Genomic DNA, 20,220 nt, shown 5'->3' on the forward strand with positions numbered 1-20,220 from the left:
TAAGGCTGTTCTTGTGAAACTGGCAAGGGATATTTGGAAGCCCATAGAGGGCTATGGTGCAAAAGGAAATATCTTCCGTTCAAAACTGGAAAGAAGCTTTCTGAGAAACTGCTCTGTGTTCTGTTAATTCATTTCATAGAGTTACATCTTTCCCTTCAAGAAGCCTTTCGGTAAGGCTGTTCTTATGGAAGTGGCAAAGGGATATTTCGAAGCCCATAGAGGGCTATGGTGAAAAAGGAAATATCTTCCGTTGAAAACTAGAAAGAAGCTTTCTGAGAAACTGCTCTGTGTTCTCTGAATTCATCTCACAGAGTTACATCCTTACCTTCAAGAAGCCTTTCGCTAAGGCTGTTTTTGTGGAATTGGCAAAGGGATATTTGGAAGCCCATAGAGGGCTATGGTGAAAAAGGAAATATCTTCCGTTCAAAACTGGAAAGAAGCTTTCTAAGAAACTGCTTTGTGTTCTATGAATTCATCTCACAGAGTTACATCTTTCCCTTCCAGAAGCCTTTCGCTAAGGCTGTTCTTGTGGAATTGGCAAAGGGATATTTGGAAGCCCAAAGAGGGCTATGGTGAAAAAGGAAATATCTTCCGTTCAAAACCGGAAAGAAGCTTTCTGAGAAACTGCTCTGTGTTCTCTGAATTCATCTCACAGAGTTACATCTTTCCCTTCAAGAAGCCTTTCGCTAAGGATGTTCTTTTGGAATTGGCAAAGGGATATTTGGAAGCCCATAGAGGGCTACGGTGAAAAAGGAAATATCTTCCGTTCAAAACTGGAAAGAAGCTTTCTGAGAAACTGCTCTGTGTTCTGTTAATTCATCTCACAGAGTTACATATTTCCCTTCAAGAAGCCTTTCGCTAAGGCTGTTATTGTGGAATTGGCAAAGGGATACTTGAAAGCCCATAGAGGGCTATGGTGAAAAAGGAAATATCTTCCGTTCAAAACTGGAAAGAAGCTTTCTGAGAAACTGCTCTGTGTTCTATGAATTCATCTCACAGAGTTACATCTTTCCCTTCAAGAAGCCTTTCGCTAAGGCTGTGCCTGTGGAATTGGCAAAGGGATATTTGGAAGCCCATAGAGGGCTATGCTGAAAAAGGAAATAACTTCCGTTCAAAACTGGAAAGAAGCTTTCTGAGAAACTGCTCTGTGTTCTGTTAGTTCATCTCACAGAGTTACATCTTGCCCTTCAAGAAGACTTTCGCCAAGGCTGTTCTTGTGGAATTGGCAAGGGGATATTTGGAACCCCATAGAGGGCTATGGTGAAAAAGGAAATATCTTCCGTTCAAAACTGGAAAGAAGCTTTCTGAGAAACTGCTCTGTGTTCTGTTAATTCATCTCACAGAGCTGCATCTTTCCCTTCAAGAAGCCTTTCGCCAAGGCTGTTCTTATGGAATTGGCAAAGGGATATTTGGAAGCCCATAGAGGGCTATGGTGAAAAAGGAAATATCTTCCGTTCAAACCCGGAAAGAAGCTTTCTGAGAATCTGCTCTGTGTTCTCTGAATTCATCTCACAGAGTTACATCTTTCCCTTCAAGAAGCCTTTCGCTAAGGCTGTTCTTTTGGAATTGGCAAAGGGATATTTGGAAGCCCATAGAGGGCTACGGTGAAAAAAGAAATATCTTCCATTCAAAACTGGAAAGAAGCTTTCTGAGAAACTGCTCTGTGCTCTGTTAATTCATCTCACAGAGTTACATCTTTCCCTTCAAGAAGCCTTTCGCTAAGGCTGTTCTTGTGGAATTGGCAAAGGGATACTTGGAAGCCCATAGAGGGCTATGGTGAAAAAGGAAATATCTTCCGTTCAAAACTGGAAAGAAGCTTTCTGAGAAACTGCTCTGTGTTCTCTGAATTCATCTCACAGAGTTACATCTTTCCCTTCAAGAAGCCTTTCGGTAAGGCTGTTCTTGTGGAACTGGCAAAGGTATATTTCGAAGCTCATAGAGGGCTATGGTGAAAAAGGAAATATCTTCCGTTCAAAACTGGAAAGAAGCTTTATGAGAAACTGCTCTGTGTTCTCTGAATTCATCTCACAGAGTTACATCTTTCCCTTCAAGAAGCCTTTCGCTAAGGCTGTTCTTCTGGAATTGGCAAAGGGATATTTGGAAGCCCATAGAGGGCTATGGTGAAAAAGGAAATATCTTCCGTTGAAAACTGGAAAGAAGCTTTCTGAGAAACTGCTCTGTGTTCTCTGAAATCATCTCAGAGAGTTACATCTCTCCCTTCAAGAAGCCTTTCGCTAAGGCTGTTCTTGTGGAACTGGCAAAGGGATATTTGGAAGCCCATAGAGGGCTACTGTGAAAAAAGAAATATCTTCCGTTCAAAACTGGAAAGAAGCTTTCTGAGAAACTGCTCTGTGTACTCTCAATTCATCTCACAGAGTTACATCTTTCCCTTCAAGAAGCCTTTCGATAAGGCTGTTCTAGTGGAATTGGCAAAGTGATATTTGGAAGCCCAAAGAGGGCTATGGTGAAAAAGGAAATATCTTCCGTTCAAAACTGGAAAGAAGCTTTCTGAGAAACTGCTCTGTGTTCTATGAATTCATCTCACAGAGTTACATCTTTCCCTTCAAGAAGCCTTTCGCTAAGGCTGTTCTTGTGGAATTGGCAAAGGGATATTTGGAAGCCCATAGAGGGCTATGGTGGAAAAGGAAATATCTTCCGTTCAAAACTGGAAAGAAGCTTTCTGAGAAACTACTCTGTCTTCTTTTATTTCATCTCACAGTGTTACATCTTGCCCTTCAAGAAGCCTTACGCCAAGGCTGTTCTTGTGGAATTGGCAAAGGGATATTCGGAACCCCATAGAGGGCTATGTTGAAAAAGGAAATATCTTCCGTTCAAAACTGGAAAGAAGCTTTCTGAGAAACTGCTCTGTGTTCTCTGAATTCATCTCACAGAGTTACATCTTTCCCTTAAAAAGCCTTTCGCTAAGGCTGGTCTTGTGGAACTGGCAAAGGGATATTTCCAAGCTCATAGAGGCCTATGGTGAAAAAGGAAATATCTTCCGTTCAAAACTGGAAAGAAGCTTTCTGTGAAACTGCTCTGTGTTCTCTGAATTCATCTCACCGAGTTACATCTTTCCCTTCAAGAAGCCTTTCGCTAAGGCTGTTCTTGTGGAACTGGCAAAGCGATACTTGGAAGCCCATAGAGGGCTATGGTGAAAAAGGAAATATCTTCCGTTCAAAACTGGAAAGAAGCTTTCTGAGAAACTGCTCTGTGTTCTGTTAGTTCATCTCACAGAGTTACATCTTTCCCTTCAAGAAGCCTTTCGCTAAGGCTGTTCTTGTGGAACTGGCAAAGGGATATTTGGACGCCCATAGAGGGCTATGGTGAAAAAGGAAATATCTTCCGTTCAAACCCGGAAAGAAGCTTTCTGAGAATCTGCTCTGTGTTCTCTGAATTCATCTCACAGAGTTACATCTTTCCCTTCAAGAAGCCTTTCGCTAAGGCTGTTCTTTTGGAATTGGCAAAGGGATATTTGGAAGCCCATAGAGGGCTACGGTGAAAAAAGAAATATCTTCCATTCAAAACTGGAAAGAAGCTTTCTGAGAAACTGCTCTGTGCTCTGTTAATTCATCTCACAGAGTTACATCTTTCCCTTCAAGAAGCCTTTCGCTAAGGCTGTTCTTGTGGAATTGGCAAAGGGATACTTGGAAGCCCATAGAGGGCTATGGTGAAAAAGGAAATATCTTCCGTTCAAAACTGGAAAGAAGCGTTCTGAGAAACTGCTCTGTGTTCTCTGAATTCATCTCACAGAGTTACATCTTTCCCTTCAAGAAGCCTTTCGGTAAGGCTGTTCTTGTGGAACTGGCAAAGGGATATTTCGAAGCTCATAGAGGGCTATGGTGAAAAAGGAAATATCTTCCGTTCAAAACTGGAAAGAAGCTTTATGAGAAACTGCTCTGTGTTCTCTGAATTCATCTCACAGAGTTACATCTTTCCCTTCAAGAAGCCTTTCGCTAAGGCTGTTCTTCTGGAATTGGCAAAGGGATATTTGGAAGCCCATAGAGTGCTATGGTGAAAAAGGAAATATCTTCCGTTCAAAAATGGAAAGAAGCTTTCTGAGAAACTGCTCTGTGTTCTCTGAAATCATCTCAGAGAGTTACATCTCTCCCTTCAAGAAGCCTTTCGCTAAGGCTGTTCTTGTGGAACTGGCAAAGGGATATTTGGAAGCCCATAGAGGGCTACTGTGAAAAAAGAAATATCTTCCGTTCAAAACTGGAAAGAAGCTTTCTGAGAAACTGCTCTGTGTACTCTCAATTCATCTCACAGAGTTACATCTTTCCCTTCAAGAAGCCTTTCGATAAGGCTGTTCTAGTGGAATTGGCAAAGTGATATTTGGAAGCCCAAAGAGGGCTATGGTGAAAAAGGAAATATCTTCCGTTCAAAACTGGAAAGAAGCTTTCTGAGAAACTGCTCTGTGTTCTATGAATTCATCTCACAGAGTTACATCTTTCCCTTCAAGAAGCCTTTCGCTAAGGCTGTTCTTGTGGAATTGGCAAAGGGATATTTGGAAGCCCATAGAGGGCTATGGTGGAAAAGGAAATATCTTCCGTTCAAAACTGGAAAGAAGCTTTCTGAGAAACTACTCTGTCTTCTTTTATTTCATCTCACAGTGTTACATCTTGCCCTTCAAGAAGCCTTACGCCAAGGCTGTTCTTGTGGAATTGGCAAAGGGATATTCGGAACCCCATAGAGGGCTATGTTGAAAAAGGAAATATCTTCCGTTCAAAACTGGAAAGAAGCTTTCTGAGAAACTGCTCTGTGTTCTCTGAATTCATCTCACAGAGTTACATCTTTCCCTTAAAAAGCCTTTCGCTAAGGCTGGTCTTGTGGAACTGGCAAAGGGATATTTCCAAGCTCATAGAGGCCTATGGTGAAAAAGGAAATATCTTCCGTTCAAAACTGGAAAGAAGCTTTCTGTGAAACTGCTCTGTGTTCTCTGAATTCATCTCACCGAGTTACATCTTTCCCTTCAAGAAGCCTTTCGCTAAGGCTGTTCTTGTGGAACTGGCAAAGGGATACTTGGAAGCCCATAGAGGGCTATGGTGAAAAAGGAAATATCTTCCGTTCAAAACTGGAAAGAAGCTTTCTGAGAAACTGCTCTGTGTTTTTTTAATTCATCTCACAGAGTTACATCTTTCGCTTCAAGAAGCCTTTCGCTAAGGCTGTTCTTGTGGAATTGGCAAAGGGATATTTGGAAGCCCTTAGAGGGCTATGGTGAAAAAGGAAATATCTTCCGTTCAAAACTGGAAAGAAGCTTTCTGAGAAACTGCTCTGTGTTCTGTTAATTCATCTCACAGAGCTGCATCTTTCCCTTCAAGAAGCCTTTCGCCAAGGCTGTTCTTATGGAATTGGCAAAGGGATATTTGGAAGCCCATAGAGGGCTATGGTGAAAAAGGAAATATCTTCCGTTCAAAACTGGAAAGAAGCTTTCTGAGAAAATGCTCTGTGTTCTGTTACTTCATCTCACAGAGTTACATCTTTCCCTTCAAGAAGCCTTTCGCTAAGGTTGTTCTTGTGAAATTGGCAAAGGGTTATTTGGAAGCCCATAGAGGGCTACGGTGAAAAAGGAAATATCTTCCGTTCAAAACTGGAAAGAAGCTTTCTGAGAAACTGCTCTTTGTTCTGTTAATTCATCTCACAGAGTTATATCTTTCCCTTCAAGAAGCCTTTCGCTAAGACTGTTCTTGTGGAATTGGCAAAGGGATATTTGGAAGCCCATAGAGGGCTATGGTGAGCAAGGAAATATCTTCCGTACAAAACTGGAAAGAAGCTTTCTGAGAAACTGCTCTGTTTTCTGTTAGTTCATCTCACAGAGTTACATCTTTCCCTTCAAGAAGCCTTTCCCTAAGGCTATTCTTGTGGAATTGGCATAGGGATATTTGAAAGCCCATTGAGGGCTATGGTGAAAAAGGAAATATCTTCCTTTCAAAACTGGAAAGAAGCTTTCTGAGAAACTAATCTGTGTTCCGTTAATTCATTTCACAGATTTACATCTTTCCCTTCAAGAAGCCGTTCGGTAAGGCTGTTCTTGTGGAATTGGCAAAGGGATATTTGGAAGCCCTTAGAGGGCTATGGTGAAAAAGGAAATATCTTCCGTTGAAAACTGGAAAGAAGCTTTCTGAGAATCTGCTCTGTGTTCTCTGAATTCATCTCACAGAATTACATCTTTCCTTCAAGAAGCCTTTTGCTAAGGCTGTTCTTGTGGAATTGGCGAAGGGTTATTTGGAAGACCATAGGGCTATGGTGAAAAAGGAAATATCTTCCGGTGAAAACTGGAAAGAAGCTTTCTGAGAAACTGCTCTGTGTTCTCTGAATTCATCTCACAGAGTTACATCTTTCCCTTCAAGAAGCCTTTCGCTAAGGCTGTTCTTGTGGAATTGGCAAAGGGATATTTGAAAGCCCATAGAGGGCTATGGTGAAAAAGGAAATATCTTCCGTTCAAAACTGGAAAGAAGCTTTCTGAGAAACTGCTCTCTGTTCTGTTAATTCATTTCACAGAGTTACATCTTTCCCTTCAAGAAGCCTTTCGGTAAGGCTGTTCTTGTGGAATTGGCAAAGGGATATTTGGAAGCCCATAGAGGGCTATGGTGAAAAAGGAAATATCTTCCGTTGAAAACTAGAAAGAAGCTTTCTGAGAAACTGCTCTGTGTTCTGTTAGTTCATCCCACAGAGTTACATCTTTCCCTTCAAGAAGCCTTTCGGTAAGGCTGTTCTTGTGGAATTGGCAAAGGGATATTTGGAAGCCCATAGAGGGCTATGGTGAAAAAGAAATATCTTCCGTTGAAAACTGGAAAGAAGCTTTCTGAGAAACTGCTCTGTGTTCTGTTAGTTCATCTCACAGAGTTACATCTTTCCCTTCAAGAAGCCTTTCCTTAATGCTGTTCTTGTGAAACTGGCAAAGGGATATTTGGAAGACCATAGAGGGCTGTGGTGCAAAAGGAAATATCTTCCGTTCAAAACTGGAAAGAAGCTTTCTGAGAAACTGCTCTGTGTTCTGTTAATTCATCTCACACAGTTACATCTTTCCTTCAAGAAGCCTTTTGCTAAGGCTGTTCTTGTGGAATTGGCAAAGGGTTATTTGGAAGACCATAGGGGCTATGGTGAAAAAGGAAATATCTTCCGTTGAAAACTGGAAAGAAGCTTTCTGAGAAACTGCTCTGTGTTCTGTTAGTTCATCTCACAGGGTTACATCTTTCCCTTCAAGAAGCCTTTCCTTAAGGCTGTTCTTGTGAAACTGGCAAAGGGATATTTGGAAGCCCATAGAGGGCTATGGTGCAAAAGGAAATATCTTCCGTTCAAAACTGGAAAGAAGCTTTCTGAGAAACTGCTCTGTGTTCTGTTAATTCATCTCACAGAGTTACATCTTTCCTTCAAGAAGCCTTTTGCTAAGGCTGTTCTTGTGGAATTGGCAAAGGGATATTTGGAAGCCCATAGGGGCTATGGTGAAAAAGGAAATATCTTCCGTTCAAAACTGGAAAGAAGCTTTCTGAGAAACTGCTCTGTGTTCTGTTAATTCATCTCACACAGTTACTTCTTTCCCTTCAAGAAGCCTTTCGCTAAGGCCTTTCTTGTGGAATTGGCAAAGGGATATTAGGAAGCCCATAGAGGGCTATGGTGAAAAAGGAAATATCTTCCGTTCAAAACTGGAAAGAAGCTTTCTGAGAAACTAATCTGTGTTCTGTTAATTCATTTCACAGAGTTACATCTTCCCCTTCAAGAAGCCGTTCGGTAAGGCTGTTCTTGTGGAATTGGCAAAGGGATATTTGGAAGCCCATAGAGGGCTATGGTGAAAAAGGAAATATCTTCCGTTGAAAACTGGAAAGAAGCTTTCTGAGAAACTGATCTGTGTTCTCTGAATTCATCTCACAGAGTTACATCCTTCCCTTCATGAAGCCTTTCGCTAAGGCTGTTTTTGTGGAATTTGCAAGGGATATTTGGAAGCCCATAGAGGGCTATGGTGCAAAGGAAATATCTTCCGTTCAAAACTGGAAAGAAGCTTTCTGAGAAACTGCTCTGTGTTCTGTTAATTCATCTCAAACAGTTCCATCTTTCCTTCAAGAAGCCTTTTGCTAAGGCTGTTCTTGTGGAATTGGCAAAGGGATATTTGGAAGCCCATAGAGGGCTATGGTGAAAAAGGAAATATCTTCCGTTCAAACCTGGAAAGAAGCTTTCTGAGAAACTGCTCTGTGTTCTGTTAATTCATCGCTCACAGTTACATCTTTCCCTTCAAGAAACCTTTCGCTAAGGCTGTTCTTGTGGAATTTGCAAAGCCATATTTGGAAGCCCATAGAGGGCTATGGTGAAAAAGGAATTATCTTCCATTCAAAACTGGAAAGAAGCTTTCTGAGAAACTGCTCTGTGTTCTGTTAATTCATCTCACAGAGTTACATCTTTCCTTTCAAGAAGCCTTTCGCTAAGGCTGTTCTTGTGGAATTGGCAAAGGGATATTTGGAAGCCCATAGGGGCTATGGTGAAAAAGGAAATATCTTCCGTTCAAAACTGGAAAGAAGCTTTCTGAGAAACTGCTCTGTGTTCTGTTAATTCATCTCACAGAGTTACTACTTTCCCTTCAAGAAGCCTTTCGCTAAGGCTATTCTTGTGGAATTGGCATAGGGATAATTGGAAGCCCATAAAGGGCTATGGTGAAAAAGGAAATATCTTCCGTTCAAAACTGGAAAGAAGCTTTCTGAGAAACTGCTCTGTGTTCTGTTAGTTCATCTCACAGAGTTACATCTTTCCCTTCAAGAAGCCTTTCGCTAAGGCTGTTCTTGTGGAAATGGCAAGGGGATATTTGGAAGCCCTTAGAGGGCTATGGTGAAAAAGGTAATATCTTCCGTTCAATACTGGAAAGAATCTTTCTGAGAAACTGCTCTTTGTTCTGTTAATTCATCTCTCAGAGTTACATCTTTCCCTTCAAGAAGCCTTTCGCTAAGGCTGTTCTTGTGGAATTGGCAAAGAGATATTTGGAAGCCCATAGTGGCTATGGAGAAAAAGGAAATATCTTCCGTTCAAAACTGGAAAGAAGCTTTCTGAGAAACTGCTCTGTGTTCTGCTAATTCATCTCACACAGTTACTTCTTTCCCTTCAAGAAGCCTTTCGCTAAGGCTGTTCTTGTGGAATTGACAAAGGGATATTTGGAAGCCCATAGGGGGTTATGGTGAAAAAGGAAATATCTTCCGTTCAAAACTGGAAAGAAGCTTTCTGAGAAACTGCTCTGTGTTCTGTTAATTCATCTCACAGAGTTACATCTTTCCTTTCAAGAAGCCTTTCGCTAAGGCTGTTCTTGTGGAATTGGCAAAGGGATATTTGGAAGCCCGTAGAGGGCTATGGTGAAAAAGGAAATATCTTCCGTTGAAAACTAGAAAGAAGCTTTCTGAGTAACTGCTCTGTGTTCTCTGAATTCATCTCACAGAGTTACATCTTTCCCTTCAAGAAGCCTTTCGCTAAGGCTGTTTTTGTGGAATTTGCAAAGGGATATTTGGAAGCCCTTAGAGGGCTATGGTGAAAAAGGAAATATCTTCCGTTCAAAACTGGAAAGAAGCTTTCTGATAAACTGCTCTGTGTTTTGTTAATTCATCTCACACAGTTACATCTTTCCCTACAAGAAGCCTTTCGCTAAGGCTGTTCTTGTGGAATTGGCAAAGGGATATTTGGAAGCCCATAGAGGGCTATGTTGAAAAAGGAAATATCTTCCGTTCAAAACTGGAAAGAAGCTTTCTGAGAAACTGCTCTGTGTTCTGTTAGTTCATCTCACAGAGTTACATCTTTCCCTTTAAGAAGCCTTTCTCTAAGGCTGTTCTTGTGGAATTGGCAAAGGGATATTTGGAAGCCCATAGAAGGCTATGGTGAAAAAGGAAATATCTTCCGTTCAAAACTGGAAAGAAGCTTTCTGAGAAACTGCTCTGTGTTCTGTTAATTCATCTCACACAGTTACATCTTTCCCTTCGAGAAGCCTTTCGCTAAGGCCTTTCTTGTGGAATTGGCAAAGGGATATTTGGAAGCCCATACAGGGCTATGGTGAAAAAGGAAATATCTTCCGTTCAAAACTGGAAAGAAACTTTCTGAGAAACTGCTCTGTGTTCTCTGAATTCATCTCACAGAGTTACATCTTTCCTTTCAAGAAGCCTTTCGCTAAGGCTGTTTTTGTGGAATTGGCAAAGGGATATTTGGAAGCCCATAGAGGGCTATGGTGAAAAAGGAAATATCTTCCGTTCAAACCTGGAAAGAAGCTTTCTGAGAAACTGCTCTGTGTTCTGTTAATACATCGCACACAGTTACATCTTTCCCTTCAAGAAACCTTTCGCTAAGGCTGTTCTTGTGGAATTTGCAAAGGCATATTTGGAAGCCCATAGAGGGCTATGGTGAAAAAGGAATTATCTTCCATTCAAAACTGGAAAGAAGCTTTCTGAGAAACTGCTCTGTGTTCTGTTAATTCATCTCACAGAGTTACATCTTTCCTTTCAAGAAGCCTTTCGTTAAGGCTGTTCTTGTGGAATTGGCAAAGGGATATTGGAAAGCCCATAGAGGGCTATAGTGAAAAAGGAAATATCTTCCGTTCAAAACTGGAAAGAAGCTTTCTGAGAAACTAATCTGTGTTCTGTTAATTCATTTCACAGAGTTACATCTTCCCCTTCAAGAAGCTGTTCGGTAAGGCTGTTCTTGTGGAATTGGCAAAGGGATATTTGGAAGCCCATAGAGGGCTATGGTGAAAAAGGAAATATCTTCCGCTGAAAACTGGAAAGAAGCTTTCTGAGAAACTTCTCTGTGTTCTCTGAATTCATCTCACAGAGTTACATCCTTCCCTTCAAGAAGCCTTTCGCTAAGGCTGTTTTTGTGGAATTTGCAAAGGGATATTTGGAAGCCCATAGAGGGCTATGGTGAAAAAGGAAATATCTTCCGTTCAAAACTGGAAAGAAACTTTTTGAGGAAGTGCTCTGTGTTCTGTTAGTTCATCTCACAGAGTTACATCTTTCCCTTCAAGAAGCCTTTCGCTAAGGCTGTTCTTGTGGAATTGCCAAAGGGATATTTGGAAGCCCATAGGGGGTTATGGTGCAAAAGGAAATATCTTCCGTTCAAAACTGGAAAGAAGCTTTCTGAGAAACTGCTCTGTGTTCTGTTAATTCATTTCACAGAGTTACATCTTTCCCTTCAAGAAGCCTTTCGGTAAGGCTGTTCTTGTGGAATTGGCAAAGGGATATTTGGAAGCCCGTAGAGGGCTATGGTGAAAAAGGAAATATCTTCCGTTGAAAATTAGAAAGAAGCTTTCTGAGTAACTGCTCTGTGTTCTCTGAATTCATCTCACAGAGTTACATCTTTCCTTTCAAGAAGCCTTTCGCTAAGGCTGTTTTTGTGGAATTTGCAAAGGGATATTTGGAAGCCCTTAGAGGGCTATGGTGAAAAAGGTAATATCTTCCGTTCAATACTGGAAAGAAGCTTTCTGAGAAACTGCTCTGTGTTCTGTTAGTTAATCTCACAGAGTTACATCTTTCCCTTCAAGAAGTCTTTCGCTAAGGCTGTTCTTGTGGAATTGGCAAAGGGATATTTGGAAGCCCATAGAGGGCTATGGTGAAAAAGGAAATATCTTCCGTTGAAAACTGGAAAGAAGCTTTCTGAGAAACTGCTCTGTGTTCTGTTAATTCAACTCTCAGAGTTACATCTTTCCCTTCAAGAAGCCTTTCGCTAAGGCTGTTCTTGTGAAACTGGCAAAGGGATATTTGGAAGCCCATAGAGGGCTATGGTGAAAAAGGAAATATCTTCCGTTCAAAACTGGAAAGAAGCTTTCTGAGAAACTGCTCTGTGTTCTGTTAGTTCATCTCACAGAGTTACATCTTTCCCTTTAAGAAGCCTTTCGCTAAGGCTGTTCTTGTGGAAATGCTAAAGGGATATTTGGAAGCCCATAGAGGGCTATGGTGAAAAAGGAAATATCTTCCGTTCAAAACTGGAAAGAAGCTTTCTGAGAAACTGCTCTGTGTTCTGTTAATTCATCTCACACAGTTACATCTTTCCCTTCAAGAAGCCTTTCGCTAAGGCCTTTCTTGTGGAATTGGCAAAGGGATATTTGGAAGCCCATAGAGGGCTATGGTGAAAAAGGAAATATCTTCCGTTCAAAACTGGAAAGAAGCTTTCTGAGAAACAGCTCTGTGTTCTCTGAATTCATCTCACAGAGTTACATCCTTCCCTTCAAGAAGCCTTTCGCTAAGGCTGTTTTTGTGGAATTGGCAAAGGGATATTTGGAAGCCCATAGAGGGCTATGGTGAAAAAGGAAATATCTTCCGTTCAAACCTGGAAAGAAGCTTTCTGAGAAACTGCTCTGTGTTCTGTTAATTCATCTCAAACAGTTACATCTTTCCTTCAAGAAGCCTTTTTCTAAGGCTGTTCTTGTGGAATTGGCAAAGGGATATTTGGAAGCCCATAGAGGGCTATGGTGAAAAAGGAAATATCTTCCGTTGAAAACTGGAAAGAAGCTTTCTGAGAAACTGCTCTGTGTTCTGTTAGTTCATCTCACAGAGTTACATCTTTCCCTTCAAGAAGCCTTTCCTTAAGGCTGTTCTTGTGGAATTGGCAAAGGGATATTTGGAAGCCCATAGTGGGCTATGGTGAAAAAGGAAATATCTTCCGTTCAAAACTGGAAAGAAGCTTTCTGAGAAACTACTCTGTGTTCTGTTAATTCATCTCACACAGTTACTTCTTTCCTTCAAGAAGCCTTTTGCTAAGGCTGTTCTTGTGGAATTGGCAAAGGGATATTTGGAAGACCATAGGGGCTATGGTGAAAAAGGAAATATCTTCCGTTCAAAACTGGAAAGAAGCTTTCTGAGAAACTGCTCTGTGTTCTGTTAATTCATCTCACACAGTTACTTCTTTCCCTTCAAGAAGCCTTTTGCTAAGGCTGTTCTTGTGGAATTGGCAAAGGGATATTTGAAAGCCCTTAGAGGGCTATGGTGAAAAAGGAAATATCTTCCGTTCAAAACTGGAAAGAAGCTTTCTGAGAAACTGCTCTGTGTTCTGTTACTTCATTTCACAGAGTTACATCTTTCACTTCAAGAAGCCTTTCGGTAAGGCTGTTCTTGTGGAATTGGCAAAGGGATATTTGGAAGCCCATAGAGGGCAATGGTGAAAAAGGAAATATCTTCCGTTGAAAACTGGAAAGAAGCTTTCTGAGAAACTGCTCTGTGTTCTCTGAATTCATCTCACAGAGTTACATCTTTCCCTTCAAGAAGCCTTTCGCTAAGGCTGTTTTTGTGGAATTTGCAAAGGGATATTTGGAAGCCCTTAGAGGGCTATATTGAAAAAGGAAATATCTTCCGTTCAAAACTGGTAAGAAGCTTTCTGAGAAACTGCTCTGTGTTCTGTTAATTCATCTCACACAGTTACATCTTTCCCTTCAAGAAGCCTTTCGCTAAGGCTGTTCTTGTGGAATTGGCAAAGGGATATTTGGAAGCCCATAGAGGGCTATGTTGAAAAAGGAAATATCTTCCGTTCAAAACTGGAAAGAAGCTTTCTGAGAATCTGCTCTGTGTTCTGTTAGTTCATCTCACAGAGTTACATCTTTCCCTTTAAGAAGCCTTTCGCTAAGGCTGTTCTTGTGGAAATGGCAAAGGGATATTTGGAAGCCCATAGAGGGCTATGGTGAAAAAGGAAATATCTTCCGTTCAAAACTGGAAAGAAGCTTTCTGAGAAACTGCTCTGTGTTCTGTTAATTCATCTCACACAGTTACAACTTTCCCTTCAAGAAGTCTTTCGCTAAGGCCTTTCTTGTGGAATTGGCAAAGGGATATTTGGAAGCCCATAGAGGGCTATGGTGAAAAAGGAAATATCTTCCGTTCAAAACTGGAAAGAAGCTTTCTGAGAAACAGCTCTGTGTTCTCTGAATTCATCTCACAGAGTTACATCCTTCCCTTCAAGAAGCCTTTCGCTAAGGCTGTTCTTGTGGAATTGGCAAAGGGATATTTGGAAGCCCATAGAGGGCTATGGTGAAAAAGGAAATATCTTCCGTTCAAACCTGGAAAGAAGCTTTCTGAGAAACTGCTCTGTGTTCTGCTATTCATCTCACACAGTTACATCTTTCCCTTCAAGAAGCCTTTCGCTAAGGCTGTTTTTGTGGAATTTGCAAAGGGATATTTGGAAGCCCGTAGAGGGCTATATTGAAAAAGGAAATATCTTCCGTTCAAAACTGGAAAGAAGCTTTCTGAGAAATTGCTCTGTGTTCTGTTAATTCATCTCACACAGTTACATCTTTCACTTCAAGAAGACTTTCGCTAAGGCAGTTCTTGTGGAATTGGCAAAGGGATATTTGGAAGCCCTTAGAGGGCTATGTTGAAAAAGGAAATATCTTCCGTTCAAAACTGGAAAGAAGCTTTCTGAGAAACTGCTCTGTGTTCTCTGAATTCATCTCACAGAGCTACATCTTTGCCTTCAAGAAGCCTTTTTCTAAGGCTGTTCTTGTGGAATTGGCAAAGGGATATTTGGAAGCCCATAGGGGCTATGGTGAAAAAGGAAATATCTTCCGTTCAAAACTGAAAGGAATCTTTTTGAGAAACTGCTCTGTGTTCTGTTAATTCATCTCACAGAGTTTCTTCTTTCCCTTCAAGAAGCCTTTCGCTAAGGCTATTCTTGTGGAATTGGCATAGGGATAATGGGAAGCCCATAAAGGGCTGTGGTGAAAAAGGAAATATCTTCCGTTCAAAACTGGAAAGAAGCTTTCTGAGAAACTGCTTTGTGTTCTGTTAGTTCATCTCACAGAGTTACATCTTTCCCTTCAAGAAGCCTTTCGCTAATGCTGTTCTTGTGGAATTGGCAAGGGGATATTTGGAAGCCCTTATAGGGCTATGGTGAAAAAGGTAATATCTTCCGTTCAATACTGGAAAGAAGCTTTCTGAGAAACTGCTCTGTGTTCTGTTAGTTAATCTCACAGAGTTACATCTTTCCCTTCAAGAAGACTTTCGCTAAGGCTGTTCTTGTGGAATTGGCAAAGGGATATTTGGAAGCCCATAGAGGGCTATGGTGAAAAAGGAAATATCTTCCGTTGAAAACTGGAAAGAAGCTTTCTGAGAAACTGCTCTGTGTTCTGTTAATTCATCTCTCAGAGTTACATCTTTCCCTTCAAGAAGCCTTTCGCTAAGGCTGTTCTTGTGAAACTGGCAAAGGGATATTTCGAAGCCCATAGAGGGCTATGGTGAAAAAGGAAATATCTTCCGTTCAAAACTGGAAAGAAGCTTTCTGAGAAACTGCTCTGTGTTCTGTTAGTTCATCTCACAGAGTTACATCTTTCCCTTCAAGAAGCCTTTCGCTAAGGCTGTTTTTGTGGAATTGGCAAAGGGATATTTGGAAGCCCATAAAGGGCTATGGTGAAAAAGGAAATATCTTCCGTTCAAACCTGGAAAGAAGCTTTCTGAGAAACTGCTCTGTGTTCTGTTAATTCATCGCACACAGTTACATCTTTCCCTTCAAGAAACCTTTCGCTAAGGCTGTTCTTGTGGAATTTGCAAAGGCATATTTGGAAGCCCATAGAGGGCTATGGTGAAAAAGGAATTATCTTCCATTCAAAACTGGAAAGAAGCTTTCTGAGAAACTGCTCTGTGTTCTCTGAATTCATCTCACAGAGTTACATCCTTACCTTCAAAAGCCTTTCGCTAAGGCTGTTTTTGTGGAATTGGCAAAGGGATATTTGGAAGCCCATAGAGGGCTATGGTGAAAAAGGAAATATCTTCCGTTCAAAACTGGAAAGAAACTTTCTGAGAAACTGCTCTGTGTTCTGTTAGTTAATCTCACAGTGTTACATCTTTCCCTTCAAGAAGACTTTCGCTAAGGCTGTTCTTGTGGTATTGGCAAAGGGATATTTGGAAGCCCATAGAGGGCTATGGTGAAAAAGGAAATATCTTCCGTTGAAAACTGGAAAGAAGCTTTCTGAGAAACTGCTCTGTGTTCTGTTAATTCATCTCTCAGAGTTACATCTTGCCCTTCAAGAAGCCTTTCGCTAAGGCTGTTCTTGTGAAACTGGCAAAGGGATATTTGGAAGCCCATAGAGGGCTATGGTGAAAAAGGAAATATCTTCCGTTCAAAACTGGAAAGAAGCTTTCTGAGAAACTGCTCTGTGTTCTGTTAATTCATCTCACAGAGTTACATCTTTAACTTCAAGAAGCCTTTCGCTAAGGCTGTTCTTGTGGAATTGGCAAAGGGATATTTGAAAGCCCATAGAGGGCTATGGTGAAAAAGGAAATATCTTCCGTTCAAAACTGGAAAGAAGCTTTCTGAGAAACTGTTCTGTGTTCTGTAAATTCATTTCACAGAGTTACATCTTTCCCTTCAAGAAGCCTTTCAGTAAGGCTGTTCTTGTGGAATTGGCAAAGGGATATTTGGAAGCCCATAGAGGGCTATGGTGAAAAAGGAAATATCTTCCGTTGAAAACTGGAAAGAAGCTTTCTGAGAAACTGCTCTGTGTTCTGTTAGTTCATCTCACAGAGTTACATCTTTCCCTTCAAGAAGCCTTTCCTTAAGGCTGTTCTTGTGAAACTGGAAAAGGGATATTTGGAAGCCCGTAGAGGGCTATGGTGCAAAAGGAAATATCTTCCGTTCAAAACTGGAAAGAAGCTTTCTGAGAAACTGCTCTGTGTTCTGTTAATTCATCTCACACATTTACATCTTTCCTTCAAGAAGCCTTTTGCTAAGGCTGTTCTTGTGGAATTGGCAAAGGGATATTTGGAAGCCCATAGGGGCTCTGGTGAAAAAGGAAATATCTTCCGTTCAAAACTGGAAAGAAGCTTTCTGAGAAACTGCTCTGTGTTCTGTTAATTCATCTCACAGAGTTATTTCTTTCCCTTCAAGAAGCCTTTCGCTAAGGCTATTCTTGTGGAATTGGCATAGGGATAATTGGAAGCCCATAAAGGGCTATGGTGAAAAAGGAAATATCTTCCGTTCAAAACTGGAAAGAAGCTTTCTGAGAAACTGCTCTGTGTTCTGTTAGTTCATCTCACAGAGTTACATCTTTCCCTTCAAGAAGCCTTTCGCTAAGGCTGTTCTTGTGGAATTGGCAAGGGGATATTTGGAAGCCCTTAGAGGGCTATGGTGAAAAAGGTAATATCTTCCGTTCAATACTGGAAAGAAGCTTTCTGAGAAACTGCTCTGTGTTCTGTTAGTTCATCTCACAGAGTTACATCTTTCCCTTCAAGAAGACTTTCGGTAAGGCTGTTCTTGTGGAATTGGCAAAGGGATATTTGGAAGCCCATAGAGGGCTAGGGTGAAAAAGGAAATATCTTCCGTGGAAAACTGGAAAGAAGCTTTCTGAGAAACTGCTCTGTGTTCTGTTAATTCATCTCTCAGAGTTACATCTTTCCCTTCAAGAAGCCTTTCGCTAAGGCTGTTCTTGTGAAACTGGGAAAGGGATATTTGGAAGCCCATAGAGGGCTATGGTGCAAAAGGAAATATCTTCCGTTCAAAACTGGAAAGAAGCTTTCTGAGAAACTGCTCTGTGTTCTGTTAATTCATCTCACAGTGTTACATCTTTCCCTTCAAGAAGCCTTTCGCTAAGGCTGTTCTTGTGGAATTGGCAAAGGGATATTTGGAAGCCCATAGTGGCTATGGTGAAAAAGGAAATATCTTCCGTTCAAAACTGGAAAGAAGCTTTCTGAGAAACTGCTCTGTGTTCTGCTAATTCATCTCACACAGTTAATTCTTTCCCTTCAAGAAGCCTTTCGCTAAGTCTGTTCTTGTGGAATTGGCAAAGGGATATTTGGAAGCCCTTAGGAGTTTATGGTGAAAAAGGAAATATCTTCCGTTCAAAACTGGAAAGAAGCTTTCTGAGAAACTGCTCTGTGTTCTGTTAGTTCAACTCACAGAGTTATATCTTTCCCTTCAAGAAGCCTTTCTCTAAGGCTGTTCTTGTGGAATTGGCAAAGGGATATTTGGAAGCCCATAGAGGGCTATGGTGAAAAAGGAAATATCTTCCGTTGAAAACTGGAAAGAAGCTTTCTGAGAAACTGCTCTGTGTTCTGTTAGTTCATCTCACAGAGTTACATCTTTCCCTTCAAGAAGCCTTTCCTTAAGGCTGTTCTTGTGGAATTGGCAAAGGGATATTTGGAAGCCCATAGTGGGCTATGGTGCAAAAGGAAATATCTTCCGTTCAAAACTGGAAAGAAGCTTTCTGAGAAACTACTCTGTGTTCTGTTAATTCATCTCACACAGATACTTCTTTCTTTCAAGAAGCCTTTTGCTAAGGCTGTTCTTGTGGAATTGGCAAAGGGATATTTGGAAGCCCATAGGGGCTATGGTGAAAAAGGAAATATCTTCCGTTCAAAACTGGAAAGAAGCTTTCTGAGAAACTGCTCTGTGTTCTGTTAATTCATCTCACACAGTTACTTCTTTCCCTTCAAGAAGCCTTTCGCTAAGGCTGTTCTTGTGAAATTGGCAAAGGGATATTTGAAAGCCCTTAGAGGGCTATGGTGAAAAAGGAAATATCTTCCGTTCAAAACTGGAAACAAGCTTTCTGAGAAACTGCTCTGTGTGCTGTTAATTCATTTCACAGAGTTACATCTTTCACTTCAAGAAGCCTTTCGGTAAGGCTGTTCTTGTGGAATTGGCAAAGGGATATTTGGAAGCCCATAGAGGGCAATGGTGAAAAAGGAAATATCTTCCGTTGAAAACTGGAAAGAAGCTTTCTGAGAAACTGCTCTGTGTTCTCTGAATTCATCTCACAGAGTTACATCTTTCCCTTCAAGAAGCCTTTCGCTAAGGCTGTTTTTGTGGAATTTGCAAAGGGATATTTGGAAGCCCTTAGAGGGCTATATTGAAAAAGGAAATATCTTCCGTTCAAAACTGGTAAGAAGCTTTCTGAGAAACTGCTCTGTGTTCTGTTAATTCATCTCACACAGTTACATCTTTCCCTTCAAGAAGCCTTTCGCCAAGGCTGTTCTTCTGGAATTGGCAAAGGGATATTTGGAAGCCCATAGAGGGCTATGGTGAAAAAGGAAATATCTTCCGTTCAAAACTGGAAAGAAGCTTTCTGAGAAACTGCTCTGTGTTCTCAGAATTCATCTCATAGAGTTACATCTTTCCCTTTAAGAAACTTTTTGCTAAGGGTGTTCTTGTGGAACTGGCAAAGGGATATTTGGAAGCCCATAGAGGGCTATGGTGAAAAAGGAAATATCTTCCGTTCAAAACTGGAAAGAAGCTTTATGAGAAACTGCTCTGTGTTCTCTGAATACATCTCACAGCGTTACATCTTTCCCTTTAAGAAGCCTTTCGACAAGGCTGTTCTTGTGGAATTGGCAAAGGGATATTTGGAAGCCCATAGAGGGCTATGGTGAAAAAGGAAATATCTTCCGTTGAAAACTGGAAAGAAGCTTTCTGAGAAACTGCTCTGTGTTCTGTTAATTCATCTCTCAGAGTTACATCTTGCCCTTCAAGAAGCCTTTCGCTAAGGCTGTTCTTGTGAAACTGGCAAAGGGATATTTGGAAGCCCATAGAGGGCTATGGTGAAAAAGGAAATATCTTCCGTTCAAAACTGGAAAGAAGCTTTCTGAGAAACTGCTCTGTGTTCTGTTAATTCATCTCACAGAGTTACATCTTTAACTTCAAGAAGCCTTTCGCTAAGGCTGTTCTTGTGGAATTGGCAAAGGGATATTTGAAAGCCCATAGAGTGCTATGGTGAAAAAGGAAATATCTTCCTTTCAAAACTGGAAAGAAGCTTTCTGAGAAACTGCTCTGTGTTCTCTGAATTCATCTCAGAGAGTTACATCTTTCCCCTCAAGAAGCCTTTCGCTAAGGGTGTTCTTGTGGAATTGGCAAAGGGATATTTGGAAGCCCATACGGGGCTTCGGTGAAAAAGGAAATATCTTCCGTTCAAAACTGGAAAGAAGCTTTCTGAGAAACTGCTCTGTGTTCTGTTAATTCATCTCACAGAGTTACATCTTTCCCTTCAAGAAGCCTTTCGCTAAGGCTGTTCTTGTGGAATTGGCAAAGGGATATTTGGAAGCCCATAGAGGGCTATGTTGAAAAAGGAAATATCTTCCGTTCAAAACTGGAAAGAAGCTTTCTGAGAAATTGCTCTGTGTTCTGTTAGTTCATCTCACAGAGTTAGATCTTTCCCTTCAAGAAGCCTTTCGCTAAGGCTGTTCTTGTGGAACTGGCAAAGGGATATTTGGAAGCCCATAGAGGGCTATGGTGAAAAAAGAAATATCTTCGGTTCAAAACTGGAAAGAAGATTTCTGAGAAACTGCTCTGTGTTCG

At 41.0% G+C, this 20,220-nt stretch overlaps 1 long non-coding RNA gene across 1 annotated transcript in view; it reads right to left on the reverse strand.

The window, feature by feature from the left end:
* Positions 1-6,685: 6,685 nt before the first annotated feature.
* LOC140711192 (uncharacterized) overlaps positions 6,686-20,220 on the reverse strand; it is a 199,253-nt gene continuing 185,718 nt past the window's right edge. Inside the window, exon 2 of the long non-coding RNA XR_012092339.1 lies at positions 6,686-6,787. This is a non-coding gene — a long non-coding RNA (uncharacterized lncRNA). The remainder of the gene's footprint in view (positions 6,788-20,220) is intronic.

This window comes from Chlorocebus sabaeus, unplaced genomic scaffold, assembly GCF_047675955.1.
Source record: "Chlorocebus sabaeus isolate Y175 unplaced genomic scaffold, mChlSab1.0.hap1 unalloc_scaffold_26, whole genome shotgun sequence".
NCBI classification, from domain to species: Eukaryota; Metazoa; Chordata; class Mammalia; order Primates; family Cercopithecidae; genus Chlorocebus; species Chlorocebus sabaeus.